Raw genomic sequence first — 25,632 nt, 5'->3', positions numbered from 1 at the left:
AGAAGTTAACAAATTGCAAAACAGCGGAAACCATCGATATATCGATGTTTCACTGGCGATGTATTTTATCCTCGATGATCTTTTCTCCGTTGCATCGAAACATCGATGTATCGATGTTACTGCTCAAAATTTGCATCCCTAGCTAGCAGTTGCAATTCTGCTCTACGGAACGGAGTAGATTCTGTAATAGTAAATTTGATTCGTTAAAATCTGGTGCAGCGGGTCATCAGGATTCAGCCAGAGGGAGGTAAATATATCAGGTGCGGAGTTAACAAGGGCTGCCGTCGGGGTGGTGCGCTTTCCCCTTTGCTCTGGAGCCTGGTAATTGATTCTCTTCTCGTCACGCTTAGTGGCTCACCAACCACGGCTCTCGCGAGTGAATAGTTAGAAAAGTTTGTCTTTACTGGGCTCCATAGAAGGAGAGAAAAACCAGATCATTAGAGATCTGCTTCTTGTTTTTAGCTGAACCACTTTTTCTCCTCTTTCAGTTTCAACGATTCTAGTTCGAAGGAACGCTGTTATTCAACTACGTACAACTGGCTCTACATTTCTTTTCTTTAGCGCCTGGCAAACGCTAATATGCGATATGTTTTCAAATACTCCTTTTTTGTATATCGAGGAAAGTACAAATCTCGGTTTCTATATTTTAGAAGATACTCTGACTATCCGACATCAGCTAGTATGCAGCGGTGTCCGTGGACCTTCCTGCCCTATATGAATTGCATATAAGCTCGGAGGCAAACGTGATGGCGTGACAGTGTTAGTTCTGACGTTATTGCCTATAATCCATTACTTTCGGCAGAAATGACGTGAGTTTTATTGGGCTTAAATATTTAGGACTAGGATCACATGGGCTTTCTTCTACACCTCTGAGATATATGATAAAGCACGACTGATCCCCTAGATGTATATTAGGTGGGGTAGTACTCGCAGTAATTCTCATCCCCGTTGTAGCAGAAACTGAATCTCATTAGCCCCAGGGATTCAGAACTTATGGAAAGGGCCTCCAGTGAACATTCTATGTGCTAACTAGATTTGCACTGGTCTTCGTGTCAAGGTTATGCGAAGTCTTGCGGCTGCAGCGGTTGAGGAAATATTTCCACAGAAGATTCTAAAAACATAATTTTTTAGCTTTCCTCTCCGTATTGTAGTTAGGCTAGCAGAGTGTTTCTCAGGAACTCTGTACAAGCATATATACATGGATAACATTCATTGAAAGATTTAATTAGAAAGTTCAATGTATATGTACTACAGAGAAGCTGCAAGATACCTAGTACCTTGCTAGGTTGACAAGACCGGGGCTCGAACACCAAACAGGGTTTAAAAATGCTGAGTATGCATGCAAGTAGAAATTAAAAACCAACACTTCGTTGCCTCTTTGTTTGAGTAAATGCGTTCACTTATTGAACATTTTCGCTGTTTGTCACTAAAACAGTCAACAAATTCACTGACAGTAAGAGCTACAGAGACATGAAAAGCGCAATATCAGGCGAAACATTTGCAAAAACAAAATATGTATGTATCAAACGACCTGGCAACCGCAAACACTAGGTAAATATTGAACAGGGCATTTACACACACACACACACACCCACAGACACAACCGCGCTGAAGACGAGCACAAGGACTGAGAGGACAAATGAGCGTGCGCGAGCAAATTTATCTAGCCTATTTTTAGGCCGCGCTCTAATTACACTACGTACTAAATAAAGTAGTAGCAGTGGCGCAGTTGATGAGTGGGTGGCTAAGTACAACAGCGCGGGAATTTGTGTGCATGTTTGCTCGTATGCTGGTACAGGTGAATCGAAGTGAAAAGGGGAAAATTATAATACAAGTCGCATATCGAAAGAACAGGAAAATGAGCACGAACAAAAAGGGAATAGATAATAGGCAAAATAGGCAGAGCAACATTAATGATTCGAAAGCGGCCAAAGTGATAGGTAGAGTCGGAGGTAGAAAGAAAAAAGGAAATGGCCAACATTGTGGGAAGCTGCACTTGGGCTGATTGCTATGACCGCACTTTGTCTGTGTAGATACAAAGCTAAAATGGCTATAAAAGCAGAAATGAAAATAAAAACAAAAATAACAATTACAGGAATTATTAAGCGTGCAACTAATTGCCAAACACAGTGCAAATGATTTTGTATGGAAGGAGTTGCTGGGTATGAATGTATGTATGTAGGTATGCATGTATATATATGTGTGTGCGTGTATGAAGCTCAATTTTACAAATAGCAACACAACAAGCAACGAGCAGACAAACAATAGCGAATAGAGTAATAGCAACAACAGCGCAAGCTGCTTGCCAGCAAATAAGTAGCAAGCAGCAGCAGAACAATGAGGGCAAACATGCCTGCCAGGCAGACGATGGCCTGTTTGTTTGTTCGTTTGTCTGTCTGCTTGTTTTGCTTCCACGTACATATATTTATACCTTACATAAATTGGTATTGGGCAAACAAATTTGTGAAGTGAGCCAACTTTTTTTTCGAAGTTCGAGGTTTTTTGGAAACTAATTGATTTTGGTTCACAAAAGTAAGAAAAAAACTACCACTTTGGCAATTATTTCGAAGTTCGAATTATTTTGAAAGTTGTAACTATAAACTTTTTTCGAAATTGTTTGGATCTTATTTATCTTCTCACGATTAGTAATACTGAGTCTGCCTATTTTTTAAGCGGTTACAAATTATAATACTAATGCTACTAATTTTTAATTTTTATTTTTTTCATAAAAAAATCTCGAAAAAGTTTTAACAATTTTTTAAATATTACACATTGACTTCTGAATCGCTTTAAGATCGGGTTTTGAGCTAATATTGTTGAACATTCTAATAAAAAATATTTGCAGAAAACAAATTTCGGAATGCAATGAGATGAAAGGTTTTCACGTTTTTCTTTTGACGCGCAATGTATTTTGTTTGGAAAATATTTGTCGCACATGCTATGTATGTATGTTATATCTGCCGTAGGAGCCGCTTTTCAAATACAAGCATTTAAATTTTCCAGTTGGTTCTATTATGTTTTTTGTCTTACGCATCGAACCTCAACCGCCTAAAAGTCGGAAGCGACATGTTTTTCCAAATTTTCTTTTTGATGTAGAAATTTCCCTAGAGCATCTAAATGCGTTTTCGCATAAAAACTTAAATTAACAGCAAGGAACAGTACGCATAGTACCGGTACATCCAGAAGCTCTCACCGACTAGCACAAAGTACCCATTGTTGGAAGACTAGTAAAATCTAAGTGCACCAATGGATGTGTCGGACGCTGCGGTGTTAAAGTTCGTACCTAAAATCAAATAAGGCCTCCGAGACACGACACGACGAAAGCAATATTTATTGACGTCGCGCAGGCATTTGATCCTGTATGACTAAACAGTCTTATGTATAAAATACAAAATCTTAATTGCTTAATTGCTTAATTCCTGTAACTGTATTTTCGAAAGTTTGCAGTTCGATGTTACACCCCCCTTTTTGACGCCCATTCAATTGAAGCTGGAGTACCACAAGGCAGTGTCCGTGGCCCGATGCGGTATGTCTTATACATCTCTCACATATGTACCCACAAACTACCGCCTGACAATGTCCACTTTTCCGATGAAACTGTAATAATCAGCCGCTTCAAGTATTTCCTGCAAGTAACTTCATAAGCTAGTTATATTTACACCGAACAAGACCGACTATCCGCCCTAGACTTTGAACAACGTACAAATACAACCACATACAAATAAATTTGAAAGATTTATGTTGTGTGTAAAGAGGAACTCCAGAATGAGTTGCTTGCCCATATTTTAGGGAAAGTCAAAAAATAATCATCGCAACTGTGGAATGTATTACCAAGTTCAGACAGGCAGTTAATCGGGCAATTATAAAAGCTTTCTCGATTAAGAAGCTAATTGAGCTCGTTTTACCATTCACACTTTCCCGACTTAATACTCCATTTGTACTTAATTGAGTGCTAATTGAATTCTTTTATGCACCACTGCTGGGTATGTTTAATTTTGCCTTTGAGGTATGTTTTCTTAACAAATAGCCGTCAGCTGTTTGTTTTTGGTCCTCACTTTCTGGCGAATCCCTTTCTTCCGAGTTCTTCGATCTGAAGTTTTAAAAATTTATTCATGTCCGCCCGTCTATCTATCTATTTGAACGCAAACTAGTCCCCCAGCTTTCGAGATATCCAATCGAAATTCGGTCCACAGATGGCTTTTTATAATACATTGACCATACAACTGATTGTTCAGGTATAAGTAAATATTTGCGTGTAGTGAAGCCATAATTACCAAGTCCTTTTGTACATAGTATTTAGTGAAGCTAAAAACTCACAAACCTATACACGGTGTTGTGTTAGGTGAAACTAACTAAATGCTTTTAGAATAAGAATTTACTTATTAGTAAATACTAGCTTACTCGGTATTTAGTAACTTCCAAAATATTTAAATAAATAGTATTTGGTATTTACCACAATATAAGTACTTTTTAATCGACTTCAAATAAGCAGAGGGTTATCAATTCGTCGGACTATTTTTATTTTTTTATTTTTTATTTTATGTTGTATGCATAACTTTGGACCACGTCCACTGATTTTGATAATTCCTTTTCTATCGGAAAGGTGTTGCCATATTAATTTGGTTTAGATCCGATCATTGGGTCATGAAGATATTAACGGTACTATTACATTTTTATATGAGAATTGAAATCGGTTGTGTTTTTGCTAAAAAAATTAGTTACTTAGTACTTTTTTCTTTTATTAGGGAAAGGTATAAAGGCTTCAGCAAAATCGAAGACAGCACGTCCCTTACTATTTGTCATTTATAAAATGGTCCGAACGCTGTACAATGGCTGCTACTTAGTAGAAAGTAGTAGATTCTACTCGTATGCCAATGTGTATCTTATTCCTTTTACACTATGTGCACACACACACTGCTATGCATTTACAACTGCCCAAATATTTGTATACTTCACTACCATCCCTTTGCTGTCCACTCAGCGGCCTACATATTCCGTTCGCTTCAACATTTGCTACTGGTTTGTCTTTTTCCGGAGGCAGGTCAGTAAAATTTTTTTATACCGTTTTTTTGCCGCTTTTTGTATTGCGAGCGCGATGTTGTTCATCTCTTTATTGCACTTGTTTTATTTTTAATTTTTACCGCGTTTTATCTATAGGCTTTTAGGATGCCCAGGAGCACCTCATTATGCGGCTGGTCATGTTGTCTGGCTATAAAACCGCGAAGGATACAGAAATGCTTCTACTCTTTTGATAGAACAATAAATTCAAGTTTTACATATATACATGCATGTACATATATGTATGTACATTAGAGTGGTCCTTAAAAAAAAATCAAATTAACGATTTTTTTCAGTCTCGCCCACTCAGACGGTAATACCACGATCACAGATATCACATATAAATTTTGGTTCCGATTGGAGTCGGTTAAGGCGTGTCACAAAGGGGTCAAAGTCCTCAGAAGCCTCTATGGAGACTCAAAAAATTTAAAATATTTTTTTTTCATTTAATTCCCAAAATGGATACTACTAAAGTCGAAGATATCACATATAAATTTTGGTCGCGATTGATTTTCATAGAGTAATCTGAACTTTGCCCCCCGTGCGACACGCCTTAAGCGACTCTAATCGGGCCCAAAATTTATATGTGATACCTTTGACTGTAGTAGCAGCGACGTAGGGGTTGCCGCTTAGGAAATCTGATGTAAAAATTTGCTTCCTACATTTAAGGACCACCCAAATGTACATAGACATATTTTGTTAGTACATTTCTTTCATTTCTTATTTCGTTTGTTAGTTTGAATTTCCATCCAACATTGGGCGCTATTTTTCCGCCAGTATCTTTTTGTTTTGTGACATTATTCGAAAAATAACTTTTTCAACGTCATTTGCATTGTAGCGAGGTCACAGTGTCATTAAAAGCAGTGAACGCAAAGTGCAACGTTGTGTCTGTGCTGGCATACATACATACATAGTATGTATATCTTATCTTCACTTGCCTTTTACCATTAAATAATTAAAATAAAATTTTAGCAAACTTGATTAGTGGAAATAAATTTTTAGAAACAAGTGTAAGCATTAAAATCATTCTTAAAAGTTACTTTCTAATGGCCTTCGGAAAATATGGAACTAGCCATTTTATAGGGGGCCAGCAAGCTGTACCTATGTTTTTTAAATAGTCTACTTGCGTTGCAATCATAGCGGAAATCATGCACAGCCGAAGCCCGAATGCATTTAAAGGAAATAGTTGCACACCCTAGAGAAGGATTCCCGCGAAAGATTGACGCATACATACGTTGTGCTGTATGAGCTTCACAACGATATAGACATAGTGCAGCGAGTTAAAATTCAGCGGCTCCGCTGGCTTGGTCATGTCGTTCGTATGGACAGAAACGCGCCTGCTATGGAAGTCTTCGACGCTGGCCACGATGTTGGTAACAGAGAAAGAGGAAGGCCTCCTCTGCATTGGAAAGACCAAATGGAGAAGGACTGGGCTTCACTTGGCATTTCCAATTGGCGTTAGTTGGTATTCGTTGGTCGGCCAAAATCGCTTACGTGCTTACAGCGCGGATATTGATGGCTTTTCAGCTGTGCTTTTAAAAACTGTCCTGGTTTAGTTATTCCATTGAAACTAATTTTTAATATGTCTCTATCCTCTGGGGTTTTCTCAGATGACTGGAAAGTAACCTCCATCAACGCCCTTTTTAAAAGTGGGAAAAAAGTGATGTTTGCATTTATAGGCCAATATCAAAGTTATCGTCTGTATCTAAACTTTTTGAAACTATTGTAGTTGAAAAATTAAATTTTGTAACGAAGGGTTTGATTTCGCCTTTTCAACACGGTTTCGTTACGGTTACTAGTCTTGCAGTTTTTAGTGAGTATTGCATTGCATCTTTTTCAGAAGGGTTTCAGGTTGACTGCATTTACACGGATTTTTCGAAGGCTTTCGACAAGGTTTCTCATTCGATTTTAATTTGTAAGTTAGCCTCCTTGAGGTTCCATTTAATTTTTTTGCAATGGATTAAATCATATTTAAGTGATAGGCGTTGTGTTGTCACAATAGAACGTGTAACTTCTGAGCCCCCAAAGGAGTATATAAGGCCCTTTGCTCTTCATATTATTTATCAACGATATAAGCAATTGCTTTTCTTTTGCTAATTTTTCAGCTCCATGCTGAAATAGACAAACTACATGTTTGCTGCACTAAAAATATTCTTGATTTGAATATTAAAAAAATGTTTCAAAGTTACGTACGCAAAAAGTCACAAAACTTTGCCTACAAGTTAAATAATATCTAATTCTGTTTTAGAATCAATTAACGAAATCAAAGATCTTGGAGCCCTTTTTTCTTCGAATTTTTCTTTCAACAGTCATACTTCTCACATTGTTGCTAAATCGTATTCGATTCTGGGTTCCGTAAGGCGTATGGGCACAAAATTTTCGGATCCCTACGCGCTAAAATTACTATATACNAATTTACAGCAAAAGCAAAGCGCTTTTTCAAGCAACAGAAATTATATTAAATATTTCTTATAATTTCCTTGAGACCTGGATTCTTAGCTTTAAAATACAGTTTGTATTTGAGGTTATTAGCTTTAGGGGGGGTTTGAACCCCAAAACCCACCCCTTGTGTGCGCTAATGACTATATACCTCTTTTGTTCGGTCAAATTTAGAATATGGCGTAATTATTTGGAGACCTTCTCAAAACTATTTAATTAGTAGAATTGAACGTGTTCAAAAGGTCTTCCTGAAGTTTGCACTACGTACCATACATTTTTAAGAGCCTTTGCCATCATATAGATCACGTTTACTTTTAATAAGTCTAAGTTTTAATTAGTAAGTTTAGAAGCTAGAAGATCTGTACTTTGTTTGTCTTTTACTTTTAATTTACTTAGAGGTGTACAGATTGTCCTGTTCTTTCGGGAAAAATTATTTTTAACATTCCTCAGCGTAACCTGCGTAACGTCTTACCGTTCTACGGGAACAGGTACAAAACTGAATACACCCGTAATGTCCCTATTGCACGAATTTTATATGAACTTAAGATAATTTCGAACAATGTTGCAATTGATTTTGCACTTTCATCAGATGTTTTTCAAGATTCCTTAGATTCCATTTTCTAGTTCTTATATATTATTATTTAGTAAATAAGATGAATTTTGTTATTAGACTGTAATATACATACGTTTAGTAGACTGAATAAATAAATAAATAGGAAGATATTCGACTAAAAAAAATTATTTATTCACTTATTGAACAAAAAACGGTTCACAATTTTTTCTAAAGATTCTCTTTAAAAAGTTTGAAATTTGGGTGAAAATTTGTGAAATTTTTATAATTTTTGTACAAAGTTTGAAAACTTAATTTATATGGGGTTTGTTGTATAGCCAGCTAGACTTTTATAAAAAATAATAAACATTAAATAAACAGAAGACAAATAGGCAAAACTATCAAATATCAAAATATCGGACTCCTATTATTTTGTGGACAACTGTATGTACGAACATATGGATTTTATGGAATCTAGTGCAATTTCACCATTTTCCAAAATATGTTTGCAAATATCACCTTTATATCCTTGCCAATGTGAAAATGGGCGACCAAGGAAGCCGGAATGGACACCGCCTAATGGGGTGAGCAAATTTTTCGAACTGTAAAACGAATTTAAAAATCTAAATTTAGTTACTATGTATTGTACCGTGGTACATACAAACCGAAATGAGTACTCGTTTCGATTTTAAGTATTCGATCCGCGCTTATGTTTGTCACTACATCGCCATTTAGTTGTCGTTATGGGAAACGGGGTTTATAGGGAATGGCCAAAAAGGCGCTTAGAGGCTTGTGACTTTGACAACTCGCGAGGAAAGAAGAACTGGAAAAGATGGGGGACGCGCTTGACTTCCGGAAATAAATGGCCTCTTTTGCTAACCAGACATCGTGGAGAGAAGTACTGACTAGAAGTAAAATTTCCCCCAAGTAAAATTTTCCAATCAAAATGGCTAATTGCCCATCATAAATAAGTAAAAGTTGTTTTAAACGAGAATTTAACGCAAAGAATTTATGAACCTGTTGGATGGGAATTTCTGGTGACTTGTTCTAAGGGAGAGGTTGGCAGAACCGCATTGCTCCGGTTATATTATACTGTCGCAGGCTCCCGTGAGGCAGATAAATTATATTAGACTTGCTGATATAACCACGTACGGAAAGTGTAAGCCGCAATCATTTAGAGTCCATGGAAAAAATAATAATAATAATAATCCTAAGGCTGGATGCTGCCGAGAAATTTTGAATTAGATTCCAATTTAATCTTACCTAAATTTGTTTAACTTTGCTAATTGGTAACGCATACATATTATGAGAAAACAAATGGTTCATGATTCCTAAGTTAGAGAAAAAAAAAGAAAAACTATCCATGAAGCGTACCATATAAATATTCTCTTGAATTTGTTAGCGTAACTCTCTAAAAAGTTCTCTTAATAGATTCCCTTCATATTCAAAAAAAAAAAACAAAGAAAAAAATAAACGTAACATATTAAGAGTAAAGAATTTTAAGCAATTGTTAAAAGACAAATCGATGGATTGAGAAACGAACAAACTGCAAAAACAAACAAAAGCAAAAACCAGCAGCATCTCTTGAAGGCCTTCGGAGCAGCGCACACTGGGGCTTCTTCATAGAGGGCGATGCTCAAAACTCATTTTTCGAAAGTTGGTATTTAAGATAAAAAAATATATACCAGCAGAGTCATAACAAAGTAGCAAATCTCGTGTATAAACATTGGGTTCCGAACTATTACCAGTTGCCGCGTACAACAGCTCAAAGTTAACTTTTCAGTCAGAAAATTTTTTTTCCGATATCGAAAGCGAGTTCATATGTGTCTGTCTTATTATGTTTAAGATTACTATTAGTTTAGAAGGAACTATGTCGTTGAATAAGCAATGTGTGCTGATTGTTTTACAACTTTACATCATTACATAATTTCAATGGTTTCTGAGATATAAGGAAAAAATTTTAATAAACAATTTTTTTTCAACGTGAATTTTTAAATTCGTTTTTTTCCAAAATGCGCAAGGTTCTTTTTCCGAATCTTTTTTTTTTCTTTTTGTTATAACCGCAAGTCTTTATATATATAAGTGAACTTAAAAGATTTGCACAAGAACATTTCGCATTTTTGAGAAAAATATGTTTTAACGTGAACTTGTTAATTTTTGTCAGGCACATTTTGTCATAATTTTATCAAAAATATGTTCAAAGTGGGAGTGTTTTAAGAAAAATTCAAACTAAATGGAAGAGAATGATATATGCCGTATGTATTTATTCTTTGTTTCAATACTGTTAACTTTTATTCCAGACGGAACCCTTTTGTCCATTAAAAATCGGGATTTGTGTGAAATATTTTTTAAAAGCCCGTCTAAATTACTACAATGCAAGTTCATAGATGTGGAACAATATATTTCAAGCCAAACCAGCTGCCCAGCTTCGGAAAGAAAGAAGTTGCCAATATGTTTGCGCAATTTCAAGAGCTACATTACCTTAAAATGGATCAGATGCGGTAGACACCAAAATAGATTTTATGAATCGGAAAAAGCGTGGTTAGAAAAAACTTGTCAATTTGTGGGGTATCAGATACCTAAAGGAGGAAGGCCCACTAAAGACTTTGGGGAATTTAGTGACCAGTCAAAACGTAGTTTCGTCAAGATTATTCCCACGAACAATTAACGTTCGCAGCACAAATGAGCCTGCGAGCTAGTGGAAAGCACAGTGAAGCCAAACAAGTTCTCGACACTATTAATGCCCCATCTGAAGAAACTTCTCTGAACTGCTGCATGTTTTTTTCGAATCACTATATAAAGATTTCAAAGCGTATCGTGAACGTTTTAGCCGAAAAACTTAGAAGAAAGCTAACCTTGAAGATGTATTTTATCGTCTACTTTATTTTTCTGATCCTCATATTACAAGTTTAATACCTTTACAAACAGTAAAAAGAAAATCATTTGATCCAGAAGTAAAAGACATGTTTTTAGAAGAGAATTTTGAATATACACAAGCTGAATCTGATGATTATATAGACGAATAAAATTTTTATTGTGCCTTGTACCGTTTAGTTATTGTTTCTATTTTAAGTAATCTTTATGGCCCGTTACCATAATTACAATTATCAATATACAATGAATTAGTTTTTTAGTGTTTAGAACACGAAGTGACTTATTGGAAATAGTGGATGATCTGGGTTTATTATTTTTCTTTACATATTTTTCAATTCAACAAGAAAAAAAATTTGTTGAACAGTGTTAGTACACAATATAATGAAATAATATTATAAAAATAATATTATAAAAATAATATTATTTTCCGTTTTGGATGTGTCTTCGTAGTTTTCAGGGGGAAAATCCGGCTACAGACTTTTGAGCACCAACTTGTATGAAGCGGCCCCATTGTGCAGCGCAGCGAAAACACGCAACGAATAAAGCAGCATACTGTAAGTAATTTCTCTTCTTCCTTTTTATTTAGTTTCTGTTCACTAGTATTATCTATTTTTTTCTTGCTTAGAATAGATTCTTGCGGAAGATTTTCCTAAACAAAAAAAAAGCCAAATAAAACAAAATACCACTAAGCGGGCTAGGAGCAGCCTAAATTACATTTCTGAGCTGATAGGCGCTTAACCTTTCGATTAAATAGGAATTGCAGACATTATTGTAGAGGCGTGTCAGTTCGTCGTTTTAGTTTGTTTTCCTCGTAGTATTTTCTCTCAGTGTGCAAATAATCTTTTTTTGTTTGTGGGTTTTTGTTTGATGCGTGCGTATAGTAGAAACCTTTCATCCTCCCTGCCACGAATTAACCGCACCCATGAGACTGAAGCAGCTGGTATTACGGCGAGTGCACACTATATGGCAAAGGCGATTGTCCTCAATGAGATTAGTCAACGGATTGGCTTCTATCCAATGTGTCTGCATTAGAGTCAAGGGAACCCATAACAGTATAATTTTTTTTTTTAAAGCTTTTTAGACTTCCAACAATTTTGTGTCATGGCGGTCTAAGAGCACGTTTTTTGTTTAAAATCTCTAAAATTTATTATAAATCCCTGTAGGACAGCACGGAGTTAAAACTTCCGTAAGTTCGGCCATAAAACTACGTAGCGTTTATTTTTGTTTGCTTCATTTTTTCATAACTACTTACACAAAACAACGCGTACAGAGAGCAAGCACTCAAATTAAATACTCCTTTGTATTTTTTAATCTGCTTATTTCTGCTTTAATCCGGAGCGGATTGTTAAGTGTTAAGGAGCTCAGGTGTTCAACTCCCAATTCATTATTACACAGCCAGTTATAAAAAAACATGTTCAACAATCTCATCCTCTAGTGACCAGTAGCTGTGCCCACAAGTTATCAGCTGGCCCTTGTGCTAAATGAAAGCATATACCTAGCTTGAGAGATTGCAGTAAAGCATGATTGTTGTCCGCCTGCAGCCTCTCGCGGCTTCCCATTCTTTGCTGAGGGATGTACCCATATTTACCCATTTTATGGCGGTTGCCTAACTCCCACACCGCACAGTTGACGTTATATTTTCTTGCATATTTTGTTTTTATGTTTTGTGCGCACATTTATGTGATAGCCAAGATTAATGTACAATGCGCCCTCGGCCGGAATTTCGGCATTTTGTGCCAAATTATTGAAGCTGAGGTATTTTAATCTTTTTTAGTGACAATATGCTTCCAGTGTATTTAAACTATTTGTGGTATTTTCGTAGTTAGGGAAGCAGTTTAACTATTAAATGGAACAAATACTCGCACTAAAGGAGTAAGATGAAATAGGTACCGTCTAAAAGGCTGTCTGTGGTACTCAAGAAAAATCAGAGGAAATGTTTTTCATTATTTCTGTTGCCTGAAAAAGTACTTTTCTGTTGCATTTTTTTTTTCTTGAGAGCTGCATAAAGATTTAAGACATTTTGATTGAAAAAAAATCTTTCCCATTTCTTGTGCGTTATTTTTTATGAGTTTTTCGTTTTTCTGGAGAGCTGTAGACAGCCCTTAAAGCGATAAAGGTGGACATTATATGCCTAAAGATCTTTTGGGGTTTTTGGTCCGAGGAATCTAAATTTTCTATTTAGTTTGATCGAAAACGATCGCCAGGGTGCTCTACGATCCAAAAACATGGTAGGAACATGAAGGAAAAGTACAACAAATGTGTCTCAAAAATATTTCTAAACAATGTTTTTTCATATTTGTTTGCACTAAAGTTCAACCAGCGGCAATTTTTGGTAAACATCAACTGCAGGTTTAGACTCCTCGTACCAAAAAAAAACCCCATAAGCGCCTTTTTTTGGTCAAAATTGTTGCATTTAAATCAATTTTTTATTGTTTTAAAGCTGCTCTGCGACCACCAGCTTCAATTGTAAAAAAAAACGTCTAAAATCGCCTTGCTGGATAAACGAAGAAATTAATTTTCTATATATAATCCAGACTTTCAGAGAAAAATTGATTTCATCAATTCCCCAGCCGACTGCCGACCAATGTTAAGATAAGATCAGCCTCTCTGGTGGTCGGCAACTCAAAGTTTATCCGGATTGAAAATTATAAAAGACTCATCTCGGATAGACTTTCAGAGAAAAATTGGTTTCATCAATACCCCAGCCGACTGCCGACAAATGTTAAGATAAGATAAGATAAGATAAGATAAGATAAGATAAGATAAGATCAGCCTCTCTGGTGGTCGGCAACTCAAAGTTTATCCGGATTGAAAATTATAAAAGACTCATCTCGGATTAAACTGAGGCAAGATACCACTCAAACGTTAGTAATTCAAATTAATTCTACAATAAAAGACCGACTGACATCGTGTACACTTAAAAATAGCCCCTACGTAGACCAAACAGGGCCACGATTTAACGGCTACGTCATTTACATGTATGACTACGGTGACCATTCGTACCAATTTTGTCTAAATTTTTTTAAGGTTTTTATAGTTACTTGTTAATAGTTTTTTTTAACGAAACGATTCTAACTTGAATTTAGTGGAAATTTAAAACAAAAAATACTTATTCTCTAAAAAAATTTAATGATATGAAAAGTTTAAGCTGTACTTCAATAGTGTCGTAATCCAAAATATACAACAATTGACTTAAGTATGCAGAAATTACCGTTACCCCTTCTTCAATGTTGTGTACAAAATTGCATAGCTGTATCGATTTACAGTATCTCACGATAGCAATATGTAACTGGTGCCGAGGTCTACTCTAAGAAATGGCTGCTTCCCTTAATCAAGGTCCTTGCATACTGGTGCTTGTTCTAGTGAAAGAGTCTTCGACTTAAACTCCCAAACTATAAGATTTCCGAACACATTCTTTATGTCTTTTCGACCTTGGCTAGAGAAATATTAACCAACTTTCGAACACAAATATTTGAAAACTTTTAATAAAGAACTAGAGTGTCAGCTAATGTCGGAATTCGACAACTTTTCTAGTTTTTAGGAGCCTTGGAGAGGTTTTCGGACTTAAAACGTAGCAAAACTTATTATAAGATACAAAGTAACTTACCGGAAAATCTTCTGCTTTGAAAATAAAACGTGATTACAATTTTTTATAACTTTGAAGATCTTTGGGGGACATCGGCAGGACTTGGAATTGCCCGAAACATTCTAGTTTAGCGATAAATTTCAATAATTTGATACATATCGATAACTCTATGAATTTCAAAAACATTTAAAATCCGATAACTCAAAAAAATTCGATAACTCGACTAATTTTGATAACTGTGAAATTTGAGGGCTCGATAAATTTCGATAACTCAAAAATGCATACATCTTTGGTAACCATTATAAATTTTTAATTTTGACAGCTCCACATTTTTCTAAAGCTATCGAAAAATTTCGATAACTCATTACACTCTTTTAACACGATAAAATTTGATAAGCAGTGATAACTCGATAAACTTATAGATATAACCTTGAAATTTCGATAAATCGATATATTTTGAAAATTCCATAAACTTCGATTCGATGAATCGACCAATTTCAGTAGATCAATAATTATCGATAACGCTGTAAGTTGAAAGTACTCGATGCATTACGATAACTCGATAAATTTCGTCAAGTCTATAAAGAGTGATAATCCAATAAATATCGGTAACTTGAAACTTGATTTCTCTAACTTGACAAATTTCGATAATCCCATAAATTTTTATAGCCGGATAGCTGTCCGTAAATTTCGACAACTAAGTTTCTGTGTCTATAAATTTCGAAAACTCAGTAAACATTGATCAATTGAAATAATTCCGAGCCCTAACCGCCAAAATAACGTAAGCGAAATTTTTTTCAAAATTTTCTTTTTGATGCAGAAATGTATCTCGATGCTCTAGGAATATTTCTGCATCAAAAAGAAAATTTTGAAAAAAATTTCGCTTACGTTATTTTGGCGATTAGAGCACGATTCGATACGTTAGAAAAAACTTCAATTCAGTTATCCTGATTTTTTATGTATGTATTTCTCGTTGTCTCCATTTTCGCCTTTATCTTCACTTTCAAAGATTCATTAAGGATGCCGAAAGTAAATAAATGCTGCACATCTTTGAGCATACTGGGTTAGGGACGCACTTTGAATATACAAACGACTTTACAGGTCACTCTGATATGCACATTAGGGCGGGGCAATTTGTTCTTAAAGAATATAACCGACTTTGTTTCGGCGACTGAAGTAATCTACTGGAAATTCTGAGCAAAAAAGTCCATGGAAGGATATCTCTAAAATATATTTCGAGCCTCCTTATTTTTAATTTTATTTTTTGATTCATAGCCAATTTATTTTTTATATTTGCTAAAATTTTTGTGGAAGAAAATTTGTGTATGTCGCTTTCGCCTACGAGCAATGGGACGATTTTTTTAAGCAAATAATTTATCACTGTCCGATATATTTTGATATTTTGACCACGTTTTTCTCAAACTTATATAAAAAAAACATTTTAACATTTGCCGCACCAAACTGCCCTGTGCAATTAGATTATGATGCGTGGCAGACATGGGCAACCCCGAACGAAATTATTTATGTTCAATATTTAATTGATTCACCCATATTAAAATTAGTGAAAACACGTTATGTCTCCACCAAGCACTTTTTAAACAGCTTTCATCTTATATTTTAATATTTTTTTACGTTTTTATTATTTCTTACGTTTGCATGAGTAGCTTTTTTAATATTTTGGTTTCGCAAACATTTCACAAGTTAGGTACATATATTTCAAGTTTTTTAATCCTCAGTTTAAAAATTAGTATCAGTGGACCATTTTTAAAAATATCTGGACCAAAGAGTTTTTGAGCAATTCGTTTGAAATAAAAAGTTTTAGATACATATGTAGTTCATTCTCATAAAGCTTTTTCAAATGCCTTTCGTTCGGTGCCCATTTTGCCATGCCATATTTAATTTGCTTTAAATATGTTAATTTAGATTGGTGAAAACACTACTGAAAAATGTTTCATAATCAAAGATTTCTATGGTACCTTTCTTTTCATTCCAAATTTGTAATATTGCATATCGTCACTACACAGGAATAAAGGCGCGATAGTGTTTTGACGGCGAAAAAAGGCGCATAAAAAAATTTTGCGAAAAAAGATGCTTATGAAGAACTTTGGCGAAGTATGTTAAGATTTGTTTCGCCGTCAACTTTTGAGCACGCGCCTTTATTCGTGTCTAGTAACGATATATTTTATCAATTTAGTACCGCTTTCTTAAGTAGCTCAAGTGCAGATTAATAAGATGTAGATAAATTTTAAATTTAATTGAATTAAATTTTTCAAACAGGTGACAAACTTTTTCAAAAAATATTTAGAAATTAAGCTATCTTAAAATACTTTATTTTGACACCCATGTCGTAATTTTTCATTTATCTTATCATATGAATTGTTTTAAATTCTTCAAACAGGTGGCAACCCTATTTAGGAATATTTTCCAAACTAAGCTTTCCAAACCACTTTTGACACCCATATTACAACATTTCATTTACCTTATACAATTGTTTTTTTTTAATTGATAAATACATAGTTTAGGATGAGCCTGCTTAAAACTATGCATACAATAAAGCAAAAGCAAAATTAATGTTTGGAATTTACAATAGCAACCACGCTGCCAAGTTTAAATATCGGCAAATCAGCTGCACTTGATGGCAGTAGGTTGAATAAGGGAATGAACTAGCAACAAGAGCTTACGGGGTGTGCTTAGCTCAGTGGTTAGCGCTTCTGACTTTGCACATCGATGATGCGGGTTCGCTCCCTGCTGAAGTCTAGAAAAAAGAAGTCTGATGAGGAGATGTGGTGATCTCCGAAATAGCTGCTATAACTTCTACCGCTTAGATTTTGTTGCCTTATCAATTTTCCCTAATAAACAAAATCGTGTCACAAAGCTCAATAAAAATATTAATTGAATTAAATTTTTTAAACAGTAAGCAACCCTCTTCAAAAATGTTTTCGAAATTAATCTTTCTTATGCTACTTAAGTTTGATACCTACTTTGTAATAATATGTTATTTTTTATCATCAATTTAATTGAATTGAAGTCGGTTAAAAAAATAATAATTTGGTTTTGGATTAAAAACTAAAATAAGGAGGCTCGAAATTCATTTTAGAGCTATGTTTCCGTGGAATTTTTTGTTCATAATTGCCAGTCGCCGAAGCGAAGTAGAGAACAAATTTGACCCGCCCTAATGCACATGCTTCTAAATAGCTGAATGTAGTCGCCGATGTTCATGAAAATGCTGTTCCTTTTTCAAACCTTAATCAGTACTTGTCGTTCAAGTGGCAGCTGCAGTGGACACTACAATGACAGTAGGAGCCCTAGTACACATTCAACATTTAAATACTTCAACTGCCCACTTAAGTAATAATAATAATAAAAAATATGAAAACCACTACTAATGAACTGACAACTTAGCTGTCATGCGCCACTGGGCTCTTGTCACAAAGTGCAACCTACACTGAACTGAAGATGAAGCAGCTGCATTGCTTACTTACTTATATACTTGCGCTACATACAAATAGAGTAAGCTGCCAATGCAGTTGGCACATTTTCAAACATGTTTACCGCACGATTTGGCATGAATCCGCAATTTTACATATAAAGAGCGATAGCGCACCAACGATCACAAGAACGCCCAGCTTCAACTTTGTTCGGTGCGCCGCGATAAGCAGCCAGGCTAGGCTGGCAGGAAGGCAGGCACGCAGTAAGCTGCCAACTTCGAGTGCAACTGCAGGAAGCAAAAAAGCGGAATTGTTTTTTACAAAATGATAAAATAAAATTTACAAGGCAAAACCAATGGCATGGCATTTCACTTGCCAACCGTTGGCGTCACTCACGAACGACGATTTTATGATGTCATCAATGATGGCAGCCAACGACGACAAAACGACCCCAAGGGCCATTTCGGAGGAAACGCAAGCGGGCGCGCGCGACTGGAAACAAAACGAGCTGGCGAACGCCTGGCGGAGCCCATGAGACTGCGAGTAGTGTGTGTGTGATTTTTTGGTAAGCGAAGGAGTGAGAGTTGAAGAGAAAGTGTCAGAAAAAGGAGGCGTTGCAAGGCATAAAATTAAGGAAGAAAAGTGGAAAATTAAAGCATTTTTTCTTTGTTAGTTGAAACAGGGATAGAGGAGTGTATGAATTACTTGGTAGCATATTTTTCTGCGCATAAAATGGCAAGCACCAATTAGCGATTGCCTGGTAATACATACATATAGCATAGCTGAGTTATAAAACTTGCTCGGTTGCTACATAAATAAATGAAAAATGCGAAGAAAAATAAAGTGGAGTAAAAATTAGGAAAATGTGCAATAATTTTTTGTATGAAACAGAAGCAGGAAATGATGTGTCGCATACGCCATATCGTACATACTCCTACATGGCGTATGAGTAACATTTTCTATGTTTAACTTTGAATTTTTTTTCATTCGCAATGCAAATTTAAAATGAAAATATCTTGCCAAAATGACCTGATCTAGAAAAACGGCAAACAGATCCGGCCTAATATGCGACCCTAAATTAAAGTTTACGTGTCTCGGAGTTTTTTGTGTAATTTAAGCATCTTTACAGTGCAATTAGGCAACAACTATTCTCGTTTTATAATTTTCCTTTTTGAAGTGAAACTTCTTTAGCGGCGGTTGGTTGGTTGGGAGTAAATTGGCAAATTCAACGGAAATTGCACACGGAAATGGTGCAACGGAAATGGTGCAACGGAAATGGTGCAATGGAAATGGTGCAACGGAAATGATGCAACGGAAATGGTGCAACGGCAATGGTTGGGGCTAAACCAAGTGCTTCTTGTTGTGTATGCATATGGTATACAACTAATAAAAGGTTAAAGAATAACACTTAGAAAAAGACCAATACAATAATGAAAGTAAAGATGAGTACGTACATACATAGGTAAAGAAAAGGATAAAGACAAAGGTGAAAATAAAAACAAAAACAAAGATGCTTAAAGATATAGGCAAAAATTAAGACCAAGGTAAATTTAAACATATGTAGATGAAGAAAATGATAAACATAAAACGACAAACGTAAAGACAAAGAGGAGGATGAGGATACCGATAAAAGTAAAGATGAAAATAGGGGAAGAAAGATTAAAATAAAGTTAATTAAAGAGGAGAGGATATAGAGAGACACAGAGGCTCAATCTGGGAACTATTTTGGAAATTTAGAGATTTTCGAGATTCTCGAGACTTTTCGATGAAACAATCGACATTTTTATCGGTTTTGTTATCGATATTTATAGATTTTGTTATCGATATTTATCGATTTTGTTATCGATATTTCTCGATTTTGTTGTCGACATTTATCGATTTTGCTATCGATATTTATCGACTTTTTTATCGATTTTATTATCGATATTTATCGATTTTCTTAACGATATTTACCGGGTTTGTTACCGATATTTATCGATTTTATTATCGATATTTATCGATTTTAGAATCAATTTTCTTGTCGATATCTATCGACCTTTTTATCGATATTAATCGATTTTTTTTTATCAATATTTATCGATTTTGTTATCGATATTTATGGATTTGGTTATCGAAATTTATAGATTTCACTATCGATATTTATCGATTTTGTTATCGATATTTGTCGATTTTGTTATCGATATTTATCGATTTTGTTATCGCTTATTTATCGATATTTTTATAGATTTTGTTACCAATATTTTTTATCGATTTTCTAATCAATTTTGCTACCAATATTATAACCGATTTTGCTATGTTTTTTTGGATGTTACTATCGATTTTGTTTTCGACAGAGTGTAAAGATAAAAATAAGATAAAGGATAACAGAATAAGATAAATGTAATTAGAACGAACAGTAGTAGAGGTAAGGATCTAGGTAGAAAAAAGACAAAATATATAACCTTAAGCAAAAGCAGATGAATGTACATATGTATGTACATATTTAAGTGTAAGTTTCACTTCTCCAGTGTGGCCCAGGCGCACTTCCTTTTTTTATTATTTCATCGTGCGACAGTAAATTTTACACACAAAAAAAATTAATATAAAAATTATGGGTAAATTATAGTAAAGCTGCGTACTTAGCTTTTCTCTCTAATGTCAGAATTTTTTTAAAAGGACTTTGAAGCTAAAAAAAAACATGATTATTTCAAAAAGATTCTGTAGAATTTTAACAGAATAAATTTTTTGGTGCAAAGGACGAATGGGTATTGAAAATGTCTTTAAATATCCTCGAAAATTTGCAATATATTTTTTTTAATTATTGTTTGAGAACTAATATACGCATAACCTCATCATCGAATTTCGTCCTGCAAACTTTATTAACTTAAAAAGATGAAATTTAAATTCTACAGAATTTTCTCTCTCATTCGATACCCACATAGTTATTCTACATTGCACTGATTTTTTTAAGCTATTGGGTAAGTAAATTAGGTATGTGCAAATCTTCATGTGCTTTCGTGTTACTCACCTTTAAATTAATTTTATTAATGTAATTTTACTTTTTATAAAAAACTTGTGCCATTTTGATAACAAATTTTACGAGTTCTTTAACTTTTATTATTTAGCTGTTTTACATGCTTTTATTATGTTTCACCTGTGTGTAATCAAATCTTGCAATAAATTTTTAACCAACTTCCCGATGGACTAGAGACTTGAAACTTTAAACTTAGCTCAGAACACGATGAACATGAAATTTCGCACTATCTTCATTCATTATCAATATAGGTTCAGTGACCATATTAACCAACGTAAAATAAAGGATATTTGTTTCAAAATAATTTGGGAATACGTACATACAACTTGTATATATTTGTATTTGTATATTTACCAGTTAATTAACCGATTCCGAAAAATGAAGCCAAATCCTTTCAAGGACTTCGCGATTTTTTGCTGCACGCCGAAGCCAGCACACAGTTGTTTAAAATTGGAATTTAATGTTCATAATCCGCCGTAGTCTTAATTTTTTAGCCAATTTTTACTAAAAAACTAAAAAAAAAAATAATTTGGGAAAAATTTTTGTACATTTCAAAAAATTTTTTTGTAATTTTTTCGTTTCAACTAGTCTTTGTTATATAACATTTATTAACTGGAACAGGAGAATACATTTTCTTCAAAATTGCTACTTTTTCTGCATTTTGCATTACAAAATTTAATATAATCAAATAAAAATTCACAATTCAGGCTCAACTAGACTCTTGCAAATATTATAAGCTTTCATAAAAAATATCAAATTAAGTGAAAAAAATTAAGGCTCTAGTGAATTACGAACACTAAATGCTAGTTTTGAACCACTGTTCTCTTTCAGTGGAACTGGAAACTCAGCGTGCAACACGATCCTGGGCACAACTTTCCCTGTGCTTTATAGATTGTGCAAAGATTACCTATTAAATAAAAACCCTTAAGTGGGGTGCGAAACGAACTAGTGAAGGTTTTCATTATATTTTATAAGGGAAATTTTTATTTTTCATAAAGGACAGTATAAGAAATAAAGGACAAAAGGCGTCCTTTATTTTGAAAAAAAGTATAAAGGACAGGGGGTTCAAATAAAGGACTCTCCTTTCAAATAAAGGACGGATGGTCACCGTAAATATAGGTGATATTCGTCATCAACATTAACACATTTTTTGCAACTTTACTTTATACGAGGTGGCGCAAAATTAATCATCCATTTGGATAACTTTTTTACTAAATAAAAAGTAAGAAAGTCTAAGTTCGGGCGGAGCCGAACATTAAATACCCGGCGCAAGTATTAAATATATGTTTTTCACCTTTCCGCAAGCTACCGCTACATGGTAAGCCGGGACGTATCAATTTTGAGTAAGTTAGCGTCCTTAAATTTCGAAATATTGAAATTTCAAGCATTTCTGAAATTTATTGTTATATGAAAAGCGGCCGTAATTTTGGGCCGATTTCAATAATTTTCAACGCTTTGCCTTTATGTGGCAAGCACAATAACCATACCGAGGTTGGTACAAATTGATAGAACGGTTACCGAGATACATATATGTGATCAGAAGTGGGCGGTGCCACGCCCATTTTCCAAAATTTTATCATAAACGTATTTCTTGGTAAAGAATTGTTGCAAGCGTCAATTTTGAATAAATGAGCTTTAATATTTACTGATTTATCGAAGATTTCGTATTTCTCTAAATTACCCTTATATGGAATGTGGGCGTGGTTATTATTCGATTTTAAAAATTTTCGGCCATTTGGTATGCTGTGCCAAGGCCAACAACTGTGCCAAGTTAGGAAGAAATCGATGGAGCGGTTTCCAAGGTATACACATATAACCATAAGTGGGCGTGGCTACGCCCATTTTTCAAAAATTTATAATATTCTTATTTTTCGTCTAAAAGTTCTTATAAATATCAATTTTGAGTGAATAATCCTCAGTAGTTACTAAAATATCGCAGTTTTCGTTTTTCTGAAAATTACCGTTATATGGGAGGTAGGCGTGGTTATTGTCCGATTTCTCCCATTTTCAANGATAATTTTGAATGATGGAAATCTGTATTTGGACCTTTGCAGTTTTTTATGTTAAGTGGAGGGGTTGATATCCATCAAGTAGCTACCGCCAGTGTTGATACACATTTGTCGAAAGTTCCATCTTTGATATAAGTAAGTCGTCGGACTAGTTCAGAGGCTTATCTTGAATTTTTAGTGGAAACAAGTTATTGGAATTTAGACTCCGTTTTCGATAAATTAATATTCAATGCATTATACACTACTAAAGAAAAATCAAGCGTTGAGTCTGAAAATTCGGTAATTTTTTCTAGCCACGAGATCAAAGCGAAATGTTTGCACAAAATTTTACTCCGGCTGAACATTTCTCTGTAGATTTCGGAACCTGACCGCCAAAATAACGTAAGCGACAGTTTTTTAAAATTTTCTTTTTGATGCAGAAAGAAAGTTTTGAAAAAAATTCGATTACGTTATTTTGGCGGTTAGTTAGAAATAATATTTTTTAAGAAACCACTATACAATTTGCAGATCGATTAGGTTAGGAAACCACAAGGTCTTGGTGATAAGGTTATCAGCTTCGTAGAGAGAAGTAGAGGCAGAGACATGTACAGACAACAGTTCCTCCATGAATTGCAGTGTAGGTACTGAAACCAATCGAGCACACAAGGCAGGAGCTTCTAGAGGACATTGTAGACACGATGAAGCTCGAACTCGACAAGCCAAGAAGATCAACCTACTGCACTTTGCAGTTTGTCACAGAGGTTCTGGGCATCTTACTGATGCAGGAGCCGTGGACCAAACACAGCCAGATAGAAGTTTTAAGTAATAACATTAACAAGGAAATTCGGGACCTCTCGATGGAGAAGCCGAGAGTGTGTGTAGCGCTTAGTACAATCGGCATTATTATTCTTGTATTACAGAGTTCCTAACGCAAGAGTTTAATGCAGTCAAGATGGCGTAAAAAGTTTAAGACAGATCGTGTTTGCTGCTGTCTACTTTCCGTGGTACAAACCTTTTTAAGACGGCTCACGGTCCCTTTTTTAGGATTCAGGAACTGGCAATTGGAGAGAACCAATTGGCAAAGCTTTTCNCGCAAGTGCACTTTCACAGGATTAAAGCTACAAAACACACACACCCACACACATAAAAGGAAATACATGTATATTCGCATGAGACGCCGTGCCGTACATTTGTTCGTTCGCTCAATTTTCAATTTCCAATTTTATTATTATTGCAGCTGTCAAACGAGTTTTTGCTTACTTTTTTGAGAAAAGTTTTTTTTTTCTTGCGTCACCGCTGATTCTCTGCCTGCTACCGCCGCTGTAATTTAATCAACTTTGACATTCAATTGCCAAATAGTAAATACTCGTAGTGAAAGTGCATTCATGCGCAGATATTTGATAGTGGAAAAGTACATGAAATAAATGTAAAAAAAAAACAAATAATTTCAAGGCAAAGCGCTTTCTTTTCCAGCTTTGTCCTTTGGCTAGCAGTCAAAGTAAGCGTCAAAACGCAATGCCAGTGCCAGTCGGTACGTAGTGTGTAGGTGGCAATGGTAGCTCTAATATTTTGATATAAGATTTAAAAAATTTGGCTGTAATTTTGAGATAGGTATGCAATTCTATATTTTAAAATATTTATACTTGCATATTTTATTTCATAAAATTATGTGTGATTTTTCCTTAATAATTCGCTTATTAGTTCATGTGGTTCCACTAATTTGCTGCTAGTCCTCGACTGCAATACCCGGGTAACACAAAAGGTTTTATAAGATTTACTTGCGCAAAGCTTAAAGCATGTTCACATTATCGTAATTTACGGCTTTCGCTTTGTAAAATATGTCAATAAATTAAATAGAAATGATATAATTTATCATAAATAAAAACCAAATGAAGAACAAAAATATTTCATTTATTTTAGCCCCCACTGCTTAGGAAATTTGAAAAAATGCCTAAAGGTATGCAACCATTTGCTTTTCGAAATCAAGTACAAACTTGCTAGTCACATATCTATAGAAATTATGAAAGAAAATGTGAACGTAATTGGTTTATGTGAAGTAATTTAATCGAAACTAAGTAATTTCTTTTATTTTAGCCCCCACTGTTGAGAAAATTAAAAAAATGCCTAAAGGTATGGAATCATTTTTTTTTTTAAATCAAGTACAAACCACGATAAACGATTTCTTAGTTTTATGTAACTATCATTTGAATGAAAGTGACTGGTGGAACACTGAAAAGAACTCTATTTTACCCTTGTGCAGTTAAATATGAAATTTAGCCAAAACACTTAACCTCCACGAACGATGTTTTTGTGTTGTAAAATATGAATTATGCGCTTTCGTTTGCAAAATAAAAATTAGGTTTATATGATCTTCATAGAAATATTAAAAAAACATTTGAAGTTGTGACTGGTGGGACATTTCCTTGTGACTGGTGTAAAGTAATTATGCATGAATTAAAATTTATTTTGATTTTGTTAATATTTTCCGACAGAATATTGAATTTGTTCCACAAGCTACTCGAAGTCACTTCGAGTTGCACATACCTACGCGTTCCATAAGTAAGTTTTAGAGATTCTTTGATATACGCTCACAGTTTGAACTTTGCTCAAATTTCGATACCAACCCTTTAGTTATTGTGTCCAACTTGTATTCAATAATTTTTCCAAATAAAGTACAATTAATTGTTAAAAATTTA

The 25,632-nt window shown here is 34.6% G+C and overlaps 1 protein-coding gene across 2 annotated transcripts in view; it reads right to left on the bottom strand.

Annotated features, from left to right (window-relative positions):
* The window catches only part of LOC108362117 (uncharacterized), a 160,456-nt gene that overhangs the window by 97,683 nt on the left and 37,141 nt on the right, over positions 1-25,632 (bottom strand). The window lies entirely within an intron of this gene.

The sequence above is a fragment of the Rhagoletis zephyria genome, unplaced genomic scaffold (assembly GCF_001687245.7).
Source record: "Rhagoletis zephyria isolate East Lansing unplaced genomic scaffold, Rhagoletis_zephyria_1.1 Rzeph_scaffold_00940, whole genome shotgun sequence".
Lineage (NCBI taxonomy): Eukaryota > Metazoa > Arthropoda > Insecta > Diptera > Tephritidae > Rhagoletis > Rhagoletis zephyria.
Note: the sequence above shows the minus strand (reverse complement) of the source record. Positions and strands in the feature narration are given on the sequence as shown.